At 38.4% G+C, this 12,500-nt stretch overlaps 1 protein-coding gene across 1 annotated transcript in view; it reads right to left on the reverse strand.

The window, feature by feature from the left end:
• Nucleotides 1-12,500, reverse strand: part of LOC144971409 (uncharacterized) — a 195,258-nt gene that overhangs the window by 141,178 nt on the left and 41,580 nt on the right. Inside the window, exon 2 of the mRNA XM_078912264.1 lies at nt 1,372-1,442. The gene's annotated coding sequence lies outside the window, so the exon portion shown is untranslated. The remainder of the gene's footprint in view (nt 1-1,371; nt 1,443-12,500) is intronic.

Here is a 12,500-nt window from a genome sequence, read left to right on the forward strand (position 1 = left end):
TATATAAAAGTTCAACTGTTTAGTTTCTTGCTAAATGCTATCAATCAGATTCTTCATGATACGCGTTTAGGTAAATACTCATAACGTAGCCAGCAGGATATAGATAGTATGCAGTTGACGTCACTCCGGCCTTTGATATTGTTTTTTTTTGCCATCCGCGTTTATGAGTAATTCTCACTTAACTGTTTTAACCAGACTATAGATAGTATGCAGATGACATCACTCAGGCCTTTGTTATTGTTTTTGCCATCCGCGTTTGTGAGTTGTTCTTACTAAACTGTATTAACCAGACTATAAAAGTTCATGGTTACATAGAGTTTGTGTGTTGGTCCGTTCTACTTCCGGATGGCAATGTTGTGAACTCCTTGGCCAAGCGCATTCTATCTATACACGTTTAAGGTTACACATAGTTTTGTGTGTTGGTCCTGTATACTTCCGGATGGCAATGTTGTGAACTTCTTAGCCAAGCGCATAATATCTATAACGTAGCAACACACAACACTGTGTGTAACCGTGAACGTTTATCGTCTGATTGATATAATTTAGTGAGAAGTAATCACCAAAATGGTTGTTAAAAAACAACAACAAAGAGTTGAGTGATGTCAACGTCATTCCTTCTATAAAAGTTAAAGACACAAATTTATGTGTGTGTTGGTACGTTGTATCCTGTTAATGGATATTGTGAGTGTTTTGCCTAAGCGCATATCACCAATAGAATTAACTTTTTAAAATGATAAAACATTCTCTATTTAGCTTTAGTTGTCCCGTCTTCATTGCTGATCAAGGGAAAATGTGACCCAAGGTCTTAAAACGGTATTTTCTCAGGGTGGACCACGAAAAAGAACAGAAAATGTGAGAATTATACACGGTTCTTGCCACTTTGAGAAACTAAGTCCTGTTTGGGGTTTTTCACCCCCCCCCCCTCCCCCCTCCCCACCCAAACCCACGGTGGGCAGAGAGTGGGAAAGAACGAAAGAGAGGGAGAGAGAGATAGAGAGAGAGAGAGAGTGAGAGAGAGAGAGAGAGAAAGAGAGAAAGGGATAGAGAGAGAGGGAGGGAGACAGAGGGAGAGAGAGAGAGAGAGAGAGAGAGACAGAGAGAGAGACAGGGAGGAGAGAGGAGAGTGAGGGAGGGGAGAGAAGAGAGAGGAGAAGAGAGAGGAGAGAGAGAGGGGAGAGAATCGAGATACGAGGGAAAAGAGGCAGAGAGAGAAAGGAGAGAATCGAGAATGAGAGTAAATGAAGCGAGAGAGAAGAAAGAAGAGTAAGAAAGAGAGAGAGAGAGTAAGAAAGAGAGAAGAGAGAAGAGAGAGAGAGAGAGAGAGAGAGAGGGAGAGAGAGAGAGAGAGAGAGAGAGAGAGAGAGAACTTACACTATTTGTAGATATCCTTCAGTGACGTAAGCAGTTTCTTTTATCCAAAGCAACTGAAGTCTCTGTCTCACCTGGATGAAGAGATAAAGAATATTTCTATAAGATAAATGCGGTTATCACAGATTATGTCCCTTAGTTGTAACCAACACAGTGAATACTTTAACCCTCTCCTTACCACCTATAGATAGTTCGAAGATGACTTCACTCAGGTCTTTGTTATTGTTTTTTGCCATCCGCGTTTATGAGTAGTTCTCACTAAATTGTATTAACCTGGCTATAAACGATCATGATTACACACAGTTTTGTGTGTTGGCCAGTTATGCTTCCGGATGGCAATGTTATGAGCTTCTTAGTCAAGCGCATACTATCTATAGGAAAATCGTCACATTCGTTACGATTCAGCCAACAATTTTCATAGTCTGATTTCATTTTGTTATAGTTATAGCTATAAAAACTTGACACTGTGTTGCAGAGCTCATTTCTCTGAACAAAATATAGAATATACTCGATGCTAATCTGTTTGGAAAATATATTTTTGTTTTGGGTGAGTATGAAGGTTTGGGGTAAAATTCTGAAACTTGCTGGTAAGGAGAGAGTTAAAGATGACCTCACACGATGTAAACACCATTTTTTATGGCTCAACGATTTCTGTGTAGCCATCGTTTACCTATGGCCTGATACTGACCAAAAAATGACGTCAAAATGCCAGTCTATGGCCACAAAAGAAAACAAGTCGTGAGTTGTATTCAATAGTTCAACCAATGGGACCAGTTGTTTCCATGAGCTCTACTAACGACAACTCACTGGGCGGTGCAAAAAGCAAATAATGACGTCAAAATGACTGTCTTTTTGGGTTTCAGTGCCAGGCTATAGATAGTTCGAAGATGACGTCACTCAGGTCTTTGTTATTGTTTTTTTGCCATCCGCGTTTATGAGTAATGCTCACTGAACTGTATTAACCTGACTATAAACGTTCATGCATACACACAGTTTTTTGTGTTGGTCTGTTATACTTCCGGATGGCAATGTTATGAGCTTCTTAGCCAAGCGCATACTATCTATAACTTAACGATGCTAAAAACAATAGCAATGATCAGAGAGAGAGAGAGAGAGAGAGAGAGAGAGAGAGAGAGAGAGAGAGAGAGAGAGAGAGAGAGAGAGAGAGAGAGAGAGAGAGAGAGAGAGAGAGAGAAATCATTCACGTTATTGTTTATAAACAACCAACTGGGTCAGTCCGAGTACGTTTGAGGGTGTGTCACAAATTCCAAGGTTTGATTGGTCAAAAATCTTCAACAGTCGTAATGTCACTTCCTTCCTAATGACGCATGGTAACTTAGTAACACTGGCTTTAAACTATCGGAACAATGGCGAACGCCCGTATGAAATATTTCCCCGGCGAGCATAAAAGCGTATCTAGAGGAAAAAAACATAAATTTGATCATGTTTTGACTTTTACACATTCTGATCACAAGGCATATGAAAAGTTCTAGCCAGCATGAAGAATATAAAGTAATGATTTTCTTTGTTTAGAACCATGATGGCCGCCGTTGCCGGGCGGCGTGACATCAGACTACTGAATCCAATTATAGGATGGATTGAACATTATTGTAAAAGACAATAATATGTTGTTTTGGTTTGAGAGTTTACAACAATTACAACAATGGGCCCATAACAATTTGGATTATCAGACCTGCAAATAATCACACGTTGATTCAAAAACAAACCCATCATTATACTGTTACGAGGCGATAGGTTACATATTCCTTATTTGTTTTCGTCCTTTAATACGCTTCAACAGACGTGACGTCACTTCCCTCGTAATGACGCATGGTAACTTAGTAACTGGCTCTAAACTATCGGAACAATGGCGGACGCCCTTATGAAATATTATTTCTCCGACGAGCATAAAAGCGTATCCAGAGGGAAATTTTTTAAAAATCTGATCATGTTTTGACTTTAACACATTCTGATCACAAGACATATGAAAAGTTCTAGTCAGCATGAAGAATAAAAAGTAACGATTATCTTTGTTTAGAACCACGATGGCCGATGCTGCTGGGCGACGTGACATCAGACTATTGAATCCAATTTCTGACCCCCCCCCCCCACCTCCCACCCTATTCCCCAACCATATCTCCCAAATTACTTTATCGAATACCCTCCTATCTCATTCCTTTATTATTATTATTGTTTTATTCCGTAGTAAAATAGTACCCGGGCCTAGTTTTGAGACCAATAACACGTCTGTACTTAGGACTGGTACTAGAGAACCAAGGATAAATAAATTCATCGAGGGCAGGGTGAAAAACAATCGTATCTTACAAACGCAACTTTTCAGAAGAGACAAAAAAAAAAAAACTGTTTAAAATTCATATTTAATGGGAATGAGATTAGCGGAAGAGTAGCGTCCCTTGATTGGACGTCACCGGCGGAAAAGTTATTAGAGAGAGAACGTCATGTTGGTTGTGCGCATGCGTCTGTAGTCCTCGCTTCCGGAGACACTTCACCGAAAGCGAGGACGAGGGAGAGACGAAACCATGTTAACGTTCTCTCTGTAAGGTGATGTCCAATCAAGGGACGCTACTCTTCCGGTAATCTCATTCCCTATAGATAGTATGCGCTTGGCTAAGAAGCTCATAACATTGCCATCCGGAAGTATAACGGAACAACACACAAAACTGTGTGTATCCATGAACGTTTATAGTCTGGTTAATACAGTTCAGTGAGAATAACTCACAAACGCGGATGGCACAATATAACAAAAAAGGCTTAAGTGACGTCATCTTCGAACTATTTATAGGTCAAGCCCAGTTAGTGAGTATTTCTCACAATATTTTGACACACTGATAAAGGAATTGCATCGCAAAACCTGACAACATGATGCATTTTCTTCAAACATCAGTGTTAAAATTGTGAATGATGCTCAGGATATGTCGTGGGCTGTTTACTCCGGGTGATAGGGAAGCACTTAAGGGAACTGACTTTGGGTCTTTACCGATCTGTACCGCTCTTGAAATGAACGTTCATAATCTTTGTTATTTATTGGTTGTTATTGGTTGTAGAGCAATGATCACATGATCAATGGCATCAGAGCTACGTGACTAATGGCTCTGGATTGCTACGTTGGGTAAAAACAGCCACGCCCGTTCATAAATAATATATTACACGGCAGAGGATTTCATATGGATCTGATATAACTGAACAACAGGAGCTTACGTGTAGTGCAAGTACTAATCACGTGACATCTAAAGGTTAGAAGAACAGAGCTGCCAATTTTGTCTAATTGAAATCAAAGACATCGTAGTCGTCACCTCTATTTTTTTTTAAAAGTCGGTTCAATGGTGTCGGAATTCATCATCATCATCATCATCATCATCATCATCATCATCATCATCATCATCATCATGCATCATCATCATCTCCTTCTTCTTCTTCTTCTTCTTCTTCTTCTTCTTCTTCTTCTTCTTCTTCTTCTTCTTCTTCTTCTTCTTCTTCTTCTTCTTCTTCTTCTTCTTCTTCTTCTTCTTCTTCTTCTTCTTCTTCTTCTTCTTCTTCTTCTTCTTCTTCTTCTTCTTCTTCTTCTTCTTCTTCTTTTTTTGTTTTGTAGATATCCATAAATACCGTTAGACCACTCTTTCGCCATTTCCTTTCAGCCTGTATAAATAAATAAATAAATAATAATAATAATAATAATAATAATAATAATAATAATAATAATAATAATAATAATAATAATAATAATAATAATAATAAAGCCCCTTCATAACCCATTGTACTGGCAATGACGATACAACATCGTTATTATTTTTGTCCCCTAACAATAAATAGAGGCGACCGAAAAGAGATAATAATATTGTGCCCTATTTTTAGAAGGCCCAAGTGCTAATTGTCTTTTTATTGCGATACGGTACGGTACGGTTCCTCATTTATCTCAATTAATTTGAACAGAAGAACGTCTGAAAAACAACAAACAGCGTAACGTTACACCAGAACAATTAATTGTTAATTGGATTCAGTAGTCTGATGTCACGTCGCCCGGCAACGGCGGCCATCTTGGTTCTAAACAAAGGAAATCATTACTTTTTATTCTTCATGCTGGACTTTTCATATGCCTTGTGATCAGAATGTGTAAAAGTCAAAACATGATCAAATTTATGTGGTTTTTTCCCCCTCTGGATACGCTTTTATGCTAGCCGGAGAAATATTTCATACGGGCGTCTGCCATTTTCCCGATAGTTTAGAGCCAGTGTTACTAAGTTACCATGCGTCATTAGGAAGGAAGTGACGTTACGACTGTTGAAGAGTATTGCCGTTCTCTGAAACAACGCGTTTTAACATTTTGGTCCTTCAAATATAAATATTGATCAATTACAATGACCGCCATCTTGTCAAAAACTCTCAAATCCTGAGACTTCCGGAAGTGACATGTACTATCTAGTACCCAGGATTGTGAGTTTTTGACAAGATTAGGGTAATCTTAATCGATCGATATTTGAAGGACGAGTTTTCTGGCTAAACTTTTTAAAACGTGTTTTGTATTTGTCAGAGTACGATCGTATTATTTCTTCTCACTTAACAAATTCACGAGCTTTGTAAATGAAACTAGTTGCTAATACTAATAATTGATGATACATAGTAGTATTCCTTTCATGCCATCGCCAGAAATAGCCGATCGTTGCATAAGGTTGGATAAGGTAGACATGTAAATTCTCAGTCAATTAACTGAAAACAGTCAATTTGTCAAATTCAAATATTTAAAAAAAGGAAAGAAAGAAAGAAGTGAAGAAAGAAAGAATTCAGTCGAATGACCGTAAAGTAATTAGGAGTGTTCCATAACGCTATGCATAGCTCATGGGAGCCGTATTAACGATGGATTTATTGCCAAGGCTAAGCGGCGCTTTTTAGAATTGGCCTGACTGAACACATCCCAGTGTAATTTCACACAGCCTTCGTTAAATTATTTTTTCACTTTCCAACCTGTCGTAATCCCAACGGTAGCCAATTTTAACTGAGTCGCCGAGCGATAAATTTCACTGTTTCATCTAAGCCAAAATTGACCACATTTACAAGCTGGGTTTTAAAAGTATAAAAAAAGTAAAATGCGAATGCCGAAAGTAACATCTCTAATAGATGATAATGGGAGACACCTTTAAATCGATTAGGATAGATTGCTACAAGCACATTTCGATTGCCTCACGTTGTAAACAAACTGGTTGACCGTTTCTTCACTGATTGGGTACCTGATTATAAGGAACAATGGTAAGTAGCTTAATCAATTCCCTTGCAAATCAGGTCATTTTCTGCCATCGTTTTGCTCAAGCCCAAGCGAGCTTGCTGTTTTGTGGCGATTTACCTTCATTTCGATTCTTTGAATTCTTCCGCTACGCCTGCCGAAGTTTCTTCATTGTGTTGATGATTCACTTCTACTTAATCAGTGTATTGGCCAGATGTCATATTTATTTAAGTTTTTTTTTCTGTCATTACTGATTGAAAATCAAGTTTGCTCATTGCTACATTATTATAAAGTTCTTACAATGCCTAAGCTGTTCGTGGATCGCAATTCAGACTTGTCGAGCATCGATAAAGATGTGAGGAATAAATTCAATTGGTCATGGCTAGAAGTTAAAGATGATAATGGTGATTATTTTTCTGACTATGTCAGAAAAATTCCAGAGGCAGGAATATGACTTTTATGAAGTTATCTTTACCTATATGAATGACATGCTTATTTAGCATTCCTTCTACATCAAATTATGGCAGTCATACTTCCAGTAAGAAATAACACCCACTATTTTAATGTATTGTATTTATCACTCTCCTCTCCAATGATGCCCTTATTTAAAAAAAAAAAATTGAATCTTCAGTTTGTCGAAGAGTTTCAGTCAATTTTTGTAGAGCCCATTTACAGGTCTAATAAGGTTGCATAAGGTTGCAGGCAGAGGCAATAAATGGGATTGGAAGCCACTTTCAGAGAAGCGATAATAACATTTCGACCAATTTCTATCCACAGTAGCCAGTAGCCGGAGAGAGTGCTGCAATGGTGTGTTGAATAACGACTTTGTAACAACGTCCTGGTAATTCCGTGCTGTTTTGTTCTATCTCAGCTTTATTCTGACTTAAATATTATTATGTGTAAAGCGTATTCCCATATCTAGAGAAACCAGGCTCAATGCACTTCATAAAATGTCATATATTATTTCCCTAAAAGGATATATCTATGTAACCATATATCCATTTGATATCAGTCGCTTTTTATAGGGAATGAGATTAGCGGAAGAGTAGCGTCCCTTGATTGGACGTCACCCATAGTCTGTGACGTCACCGGCGGAAAAGTTATTAGAGAGAGAACGTCATGTTGGCTGTGCGCATGCGTCTCTCGTCCTCGCTTCCGGTGAAAGCGGCTTGAGACACTTCAAAACCAAATTGACGTTCTCTCTGTAAGGTGACGTCCAGTCAAGGGACGCCTACTCTTCCGCTAATCTCATTCCCTATACCAACACTCTTACGATATCCACCACTGCCAGGTACCCATTCACATCTGAGTCGAGTGGGGTGTGTGTAGAGTATCTTCTTACCCAACATGTTTAGTGTTGCTGCTGGCTACGGACCCTTTGTTCAACATTTTGAGCAAGTTTAGTAGATAGTGTGCGATATAAGAGCCCAATGTTTTGTTTTTGTTTGTTTTATTTTAGTGTTAACAAACTGCGTCAGAATTATGAACGACAACAAATATTACAACACAACAGAATGTTTCAGATTAAATGGCGTCTGCGAAGAATCTTAAGAATCCTCTACGATGGGCACAGTTTCAGCGTAGCCATCGTTATTTTATAACCTGACACTGACCAAAAAATGACGTCAAAAGACTAGTACAACAAAAGAAAACAAATCGTGAGTTGTATTCAACAGTTCAACCAATGGGAACACTTGTTTCCTTAAGGGGCGGTTTGGGTCTTTTCTAAAAAAAATTTAATAACCTATATTGGGCGGTTTTAATCATTCTGTATCATCAATATAGGTTAAAAAACAACATTTATGGTGAACACTTTTAATTATCTGTGTTCATACCCATTTTGCGATCTAATTTGGGGGTCTGACATAAAAAAAAATAACAATCTTGTGGCAAACGTTCCACAAAAACTAATGAAGGAATGACCTCCATATTCTTCTCTCTTGTCAACATTGTACCATGGTGTGTCACCATTGAGAGATTTTACGGCTTTAGCTTATGGAATTTTTATTAGATCATTACAAAGTTGAGAATCAAAATGTTATGACAAAATTGATGTAAAAAATTCAGATTTAGGATTATAATTTAAAATTCACAAATCTTATTTAAAAAATCTCTCTATGGTGACATAATACATTATCTCTGTGATAACTGTGGAATTTTTCAGACAATTCCATTGAATAGATTCTGAGTAACGTTTGACACAGTTTCCCATACCCTTAGAAAAATGACATATTGAGAAAATAGCAAAATGGCTTCCCGTTTTTCACACATTTCTTACTACCTGTACCATTTTCGACTGTGTATTTCGTGCCTTTATAGTCTACTTTAAGAATTTGGACTTCAATTATATTATTTCTAAGATAATAAAATATCATTTTCCACCAAAATCTCAAAATCAAATTTTTGAAGGATTTTCCTAATAATTAGACCCAAACCGCCCCTTAAGCTCTACTAACGAAAACTCCCCAGAAACTACACAAACCTAAAAAATGAAGTCAAACTATAAGTCTTAGAGGGTTCTAGTGTCAGGCTATAGATAGTTCGAAGATGACGTCATTCAGGTCTTTGTTATTGTTTTTTGCCATCCGCGTTTTATGAGTAATGCTCACTGAACTGTATTAACCTGACTATAAACGTTCATGGATACACAGTTTTGTATGTTGACGGAAGTATAACGGACCAACACACAAAACTGTGTGTATCCTTTAACGTTTATAGCCGGGTTAATACAGTTCAGTGAGCATTACTCATAAACGCGGACGGCAAAAAACAATAACAAAGACCTGAGTGACGTCATCTTCGAACTATCTATATATACGTCAACGATGGCTACAGTTTCAGACGTCGTCAAAGTCAGACATTGGAGGTGGCTTTGTCATGTCTGCAGGATGCGATGCAAGCGGACAGCATCCCAAGAACAACGTTACTCGGGACTCCTAAAGGAAAAAGAAACCGAGGTAGTCTTAGGAAACCTAGAGAAGAACACTTTACATAGAGAACTAAACACCCAGGACCTCAGCCTACAGACCGAAACCCTTGCAGCGACAGACCGAGAACATTGGCGTTCACTTGCTGTTGTCTCAAACACCCGCCAGCGACCGGCGCAGAGAGGATTGAGTGAGTGAGTGAAAAACAAACGGCAGGAATTTCTTAATTTTAACTCTAAATAATGACATTTTAATGGGATTAAAATAATTTATCACAAAGTATTTTTGTCATTTCATGCATCGCAAAAAGCAAAAGTGTTGTGATTTTCTCTCTCTCTCTCTCTCTCTCTCTCTCTCTCTCTCTCTCTCTTTCTCTCTCTCTTTCTCTCTCTCTCTCTATCTCTCTCTCTCTCTCTCTCTCTCTCTCTCTCTCGTATTGAGTTTTCTTTCTCTCTCCTAAAGTTCATTCCAACATAAAACCGTTTTGAGACGGTTGGTCATATTATGAGCTTTTATATTGCGTAATATTCACATGATGTGCTCAAATTACCTTAGTAGGGATCCGAAACTAACAGAAACACGTAACATTTAGAACAATCTGTTTTTTTCCCCATCAGATACTCTATTACATCTAAATGTGCGGAGTAAATATGACTAAAAAGCTTTTTTTTCGAAGACTGAGGTTTGCACCAACTTCAGCAAACAGTTCACGAACCAAGGCCCTGCGTGTCTAAAGGCCAGTTTCATACAATAGTTAACCGAGTTGCACTGAGCGGAGGAGGTCGTCAATGAATCGAGCTCGATCTTTATCGTCTATTTTTATCTCACGAATTGGTCACATGATCTGTCTATGTTAAACTGTTCGTACAGTATTTGATAAGTGGGCACTAATAATTCAGTAAATTGGTCATGGTTCTGATCAAGGGTGTGTTGAGATGTAACAAAAATATAAAGCGTAAATGTGTCTCAATGTGTAAGACAATACAAAAAAGAATTTATGCTGCACTCTTGAAATTTGTCATCACTCTTTCCAATCCACACTCTCTTTCCGATTTTGTGTTACCCCCCCCCCCCCCCCCCCCCCCCCCCCCCCCCACACACACACTCACTCACCATACATTCTCTCTCTCTCTCTCTCTCTCTCTCTCTCACATACACACTCACACACACACACCGACACACACTCACACACACATACACGGACATACTCTTTCTCACATACACACTCACACACACACCCGACACACACTCACATACACATACACAGACATACTCTTTCTCACATACACACTCACACACACACACCGACACACACTCACATACACATACACAGACATACTCTTTCTCACATACACACTCACACACACACACCGACACAAACTCACATACACATACACAGACATACTCTTTCTCACATACACACTCACACACACACCGACACACACTCACACACACATACACAGACATACTCTTTGTCACATACACACTCACACACACACCAACACACACTCACATACACACATACACAGACATACTCTCTCTCTCTCTCTCTCTCTCTCTCTCTATCTCTCTCTGTGTGTGCGTGCGTGCTCTCTATCTCTCTTCCCTCTCCACACCAAACCCTCCAAACCAATTCTCCCATTTTCTAATATTATATTTTATTTTCATTCTCCATATTTTGACGGTGACGAACGCCAGCCCCCCCCCCCCCCCCCCCCCCACCCCCCCACACCCCCCAACTCCCCCCCAACTCTTGTCTTATTTAATATCATTAGCGCTTGCTTGCTATAATATTTTCATAATTTGATTCCGAAAACAGGAGTGGAGCCAGAAAATAATTGAAGTGAGGGAAGTGAGTGGTCTTTGTCAGTCACGAGCTCACTTTCACACCCTACAGAGCATTGTAATACAGTCGGAACCGGAAATACGTATTGGTCATTATCTCTATAATCACATTGACTTTTTCTTTTTGTCTAAACAATTTTATATTTTTTAAAATATATTTTTTTCTTATTTTTTGGGTGGCGTTTTGGCACCGGTGGAATGAAAATCTGATTTTGACGAAAAGGAACTGGAGCTTTTATGTAGCGCAATATCCACTAAGCGTGCCCAAAGCTCTTTACAAGGGATCCCTGGCCAACAGCAACAATAAACATGTAGGACGGGACATGACGCCTGTTAGGCGGTAATACAATTTTTTCCGACAGAGACAACGCTGTTAACGTCCAGGTACTCATTTTACACATGAGTACCGTGAGAGAAAGTGAGTAAAGAGCTTTTTCCAAGTTCTTAACTATGCGCCGAGCGAGGCTCGAAACCCATAACCTTCCGGTCCGAAAGCGAGTGTCATTAACCATTAAGATGTGGGCTTCGACTTGACTCAGAGCCGACATAGTATCGTATCTTAGTGTTTTTACGAAGTTATTCCTGACTCAACGATTCGGGTTTTGTTGAATAATAGGAAGTTGAGGCTTAATAATAATAATAATAATAATAATAATAATAATAATAATAATAATAATAATAATAATAATAATAATAATAATAATAATAATAATAATAATAATAATGATAATAATAATAATAATAATAATAATAATAATAATAATAATAATAATAATAATAATAATAATGGACTTTTGTTAAGCGCAGCTTATCACGTTATATTCTTCAGGCTCTGGGCGTGTTACAATGACATGTAAATATATCATAAATTTCATTACATCCATGTATAGATAGAATGCGCTTGGCCAAGGAGTTCACAACATTGCCATCCGGAAGTATAACGGACCAACACACAAACTCTGTGTAACCATGAACTTTTATAGTCTGGTTAATACAGTTTAGTGAGAACAACTCAAAAACGCGGATGGCAAAAACAATAACAAAGGCCTGAGTGACGTCATCTGCATACTATCTATAGCATGATTGCACACAAACACACTTTAACACACACCCACACACACATA

This window comes from Berghia stephanieae, chromosome 1 (genome assembly GCF_034508935.2).
Source record: "Berghia stephanieae isolate SIO BIC M18660-M18661 chromosome 1, UCSD_Bste_1.3, whole genome shotgun sequence".
NCBI lineage: Eukaryota > Metazoa > Mollusca > Gastropoda > Nudibranchia > Aeolidiidae > Berghia > Berghia stephanieae.